The sequence below is a fragment of the Octopus bimaculoides genome, chromosome 21 (genome assembly GCF_001194135.2).
Source record: "Octopus bimaculoides isolate UCB-OBI-ISO-001 chromosome 21, ASM119413v2, whole genome shotgun sequence".
Taxonomy (NCBI): Eukaryota; Metazoa; Mollusca; class Cephalopoda; order Octopoda; family Octopodidae; genus Octopus; species Octopus bimaculoides.
In genome coordinates this window covers 29,548,324-29,553,000 of record NC_069001.1, presented here as the reverse complement: position 1 = coordinate 29,553,000, position 4,677 = coordinate 29,548,324, and positions in this window count along the sequence as shown.

The window sequence follows — 4,677 nt, the reverse complement described above, 5'->3', positions numbered from 1 at the left end:
CTAGTTAGCAGTTGTGGAATTGGAAATAATTTTCAATGTGTTGTTGTAATAATAATTTGAAAGTGAGGGTAATCAAATGTGAAAACACAGCTTTCGTAATATTTAATGTTAGGCAATTACTATTAGCCCCTTGTACAATGATGTATTTGAAGGAAATACTATTTAGAAGGGAGATATTATTTGGATTTGTAGTGGATGTAAGAACAACGGATGAAAATGCTTATGACAATTACCGATGAGCTTTTCCTTTCTCAGCTCAAATCTGGAAGAGCACCTATCTTAATTTAAATTTCATCAATTTGGGATTGTTAAACCTCAATAAAATATAAAGAAAAATGCCGAATACAGTTGGAATTAATAAAATATTCTCCTTCCTTTCTACTATATGCACAATTTTGGGTGAGGAAGTAAATCGATTACATCGACCACAGTGTTTCACCGGTGATTAATTTACCAAGTGTCCCGTTAGCTTAGCAGGGCGTAGTTTCGATCGAAGGAATTTCTGGGTTAGGTTATTTTCCTTCCGTAGCTATGTGGCTTTATTACCATCCTATAGATTCATATATATATTGCGTGTAGAAGTGACATCGTAGAAACAGTACCTGAATGTGAGAAATAGAATAACATAAATTAATGAAACTACTACTTCAGAATATGCATCATTATATTTTTCTTCTGATATTTATTATATACCTTCGTTAGATTTTAATTCGTGGAGGCCCAATGGCCCAGTGGTTAGGGCAGCGGATTCACGCTCATAAGATCACGGTTTCGATTTTCAGATCGGGCTTTGTGAGTGTTTATTGAGCGAAAACACCTGAGGCTCTGGTAGGGGATGATGGTGAGCCCTGCTGTACTCTTTCACCACAACTTTTTCTCACTCTTACTTTATGTTTCTGTTGTTCCTGTAATTCAAAGTGTCAGCCTTGTCACACTGTGTCACGCTGAATATCCCCGAGAACTACGTTAAGGGTACATGTGTCTGTGGATTCCTCAGCCACTTGCACGTTAAATTTACGAGCAGGCTGTTCCGTTGATCGGATCAACTGGAACCCTCGACGTCGTAAGCGACCGAGTGCCATCAAACATAGATTCATATAAATTTTGCGTGTAGAAGAGACCTCGCAGAAGCAGTACCTAAATGTGAGAAATAGAATAACATAAATTAATGTAACTACTACGGAATATGCATCATTATTTTTTTTTTCTTCTGATATTTATTATATACCTTCGTTATATATTAATTGACTCAAAAAAAAAAGAAAAAAAAACTACAGCACCCGCCCTTAGATTTGCTGAAATTTCACATCAGAATATATTTGAAAAACTATCTGCTTGTCCGCGCCCTTTTGGTAAAGATGGTGACGTATTCTTTGGGTTATTACCTCTGTAGAAATTATGAATTCGTTATCAGTAATTTTCTTGATCAGGAAGCCAAGTGACAGTAAAGTGCGAATGTTATGCTTAGTGATTGTGAATGTAGTTAGGGATTCGTCTGTTAGTCATATTCATAGGAATGCTAATGACGTTTGAAACTACACGCATGGTGGCATCTTATAGGGAGAATATATAATGAAATTATGTTTCTGGATATTGATAGTATCATTTCATATGCAACTTTTAATACAAAACAAAACTGAAACCCGAGATATTAGTTGTTGCTGTGAAAGTAGCATTTACTTGGGACTAGATTCAGATATTCTAATAAAACTCACATGCATTTCTTATTTCTGTAAAATGTGTGTTAATGTAATGAATTGCGATGCTTGGAGTGACAAAAGATGAGCGAGATATTGTTGTTTAGAACGACAGCAGTTTATTTGGTGATCGTAAAACAGATGCAGTCGTATCGCATCGGTTCTGAAAGTGGTGAAGATGGGATTGGCAAATATTTGAAACTATGTCACTTGGGTAGGTAACGTGAAATAAATACAATGAACATTTTAACTGATATTAGAGTAATAATTAATTCATCTGATTACCTACGTCGAGGTATCTGGAATGTAGTGAAAATATTTGCACAGAGCAGAGTACTTCAGAAAAACCAAGCAAGAATAAAACACACGGTGTAGCACTAAACCTAATATTATTATCTGCTCTATATGTGGTTAAGTGTCTAATTGATTTGCAGAAATGTCACGTTTAGGAGTAATTTAATACCGCTCGATGTTCCTAAGCGTCATTTCGACAATAACTTCTCAAAAATATTAGTTTGTTTTATAACTAGGTTATAGTTATAATAGTTCTCTGTATTATATTACAATTCAAAAACATATGGCTATTTAATAACTTGATAAAATATGCAATAAATCTCGATGGAATGGAGGGAAAATATTTTCAAGAAACGAGTTGAGCTCATGCTGTCCAAGGTCCAAGACTAACTTGCATTACAGCAAGGAACTCAACCTAAAATCCAATCGCATAAGGATGGCCATTGAGAGGGTGATAACACTCGCGGTGCACTAGCATGACCACAGCGTTTGGACTAAAACGCTTAAAAGAATAACAGAATAATGATGTTACTGTTGTTACACAGGCCCTCGATCATCCCTGACATTGCAGATCTTTAATATCTCGCTGCTTCATGATCATTATATCTAATATCTGACTGATAATATGTCTAACTGCCACGTGTTTATTATGTGTAACTGTGTGAAGACGCGTGGCTTAGTGGTTAGGGAATTCGGCTCAGGATCGTAAGGTCATGAGTTCTATTCCCGACGACGCGTTGTGTCTTTGATCAAGATATTTTATTTTCAGGTTGCTCCAGTCCACTCAGCTAGCAAAAATCAGTAGTACCTGTATTTCAAAGGGCCAGCCTTGTCCACACTCTGTGTCATGCTGAATCTCCCTGAGAACTACGTTAGGGGCACACGTGTCTGTGGATCGCTCAGTCACTTGCACGTTAATTTCACGAGCAAGCAGTTCCATTGATCGTATCAGGTGGGACCCGCGTTGTCGTAACCGACGGAGTGCTCCTTTATATGCAACTGTACATTTTCTAAAGTGGCTGCTTGTGTGTGTATGTGTTCGGGTGTGTGTGTGTGTCTCTCTACGAGAGCATTCACTTGTTATTTGTAATAGGCTGAAACTTTGCAGATGTGCCGCAACGGTTGGTAATGCTCTTACGTTTTGTAACGCTGCAACTGTTGTCACTCAAGCTACATTGGTAAAGATTTAGCTCCAAGGGAATTAGTGTAAATAAGTGACGTTGTGTTATGCCGCGTGTAAATAGTATAAATATGTGATCTTGTTGTGTTACGCCGGGTCAGTTTCGATCAAGCGTCTCCTTCGCAGTGCGCATTAGTAAAACACGATCATTCAATTTACTCGTAAATATACAAAGCAAACACTGAGACGATAGAGGATTTTCCTCTGACTCTATTCACGAAATTTCAAAGTATGCATCTAGTGTTGCTATCAAGCAAATGTTACTGTCGCTAGGAGGAAATCAGTTTGTCTCGTCTGTATTAGTCCCAGTAAAATTATTTATTTTGGACATGATTATTCATAGTGGCAGTAAAATACTGATTTAGATTATGCACATGCACGGAATATCACATGCAGTCATTTCACCAAGGGTGTAATGATATAGTCATTCTAGGTTGTGATGCGTTAAAGATATTATGAGATATGTTCTATCTTTTCAATATGAAAAACAAGTACGCTAATAATAGGATATGTATATAAAAGCCGTACATAGGTATGTAAACATACTTTCACATATATATATATAAATATACTTTGCATGCAAGTCTGTCTCCCTATTTATCACTTACTCTCTCTCTCCCTTTCACTCTCACTCTCTTTCTCTGTCACTTTCTTCATCTCTCCCTCTCTCTCTCTCCCTCTCTCTCTCTCCCTCTCTCTCCCCCTCTCTCTCCCCCTCTCCCCCCTCTCTCTCTGTATATATATATGTATATTTACATAGCATACGTACACACATAAATTTAGTATAGAGCATATATAGTAAATACACATATACACAAAAAACCCGCGTATATATATATATATATATATATATATATATATATATATATATATATATATATATATGTCTGTGTGCTTGTGTCAGTTTAACGTGAGTGTGTGTGTGTGTGTGTGTGTGTGTGTGTGTGTGTGTGTTTAAGTAGAACTTATGCATGCGCATACGAATGTACATATGGTTCGATAGAAAATTTTAGGTGGAATATATCCAGTATACAATACAATGCACATATATTTCATTTTCAAAACATTTTTTCACAAACGTAAATTTTATCAAACGCCTCGTTTCAAAATATACACATTTAACATACATACTTACACATATATTTCAACATACATACACACATACTTTTTGCATACATGCACACAGACACCTATGTTTATGGTACCATACATGTGCGCGTGTGTATGTTTATATAAATAGATAGATACATTTCAATAAATTTCAACTACGACTATCAGTGATTGCATAGGCTTTTTCAAGCAACCATTCCCTTGTCGTTGAACTTTATAGAGATATAAACTCCACATAGATTTATATCATTCTATTTTATGAATTTATAAGTCCTAACAATAGAATCACCCTTTCTTTCTCACATGTAATGTTTCTTTGTGTTATCTCTCTCCCTTTCTCTCTTCCTCATTCTAAACGAATGCTAAGGAAAGTAGTTTGAGAAATTGCGTATACAT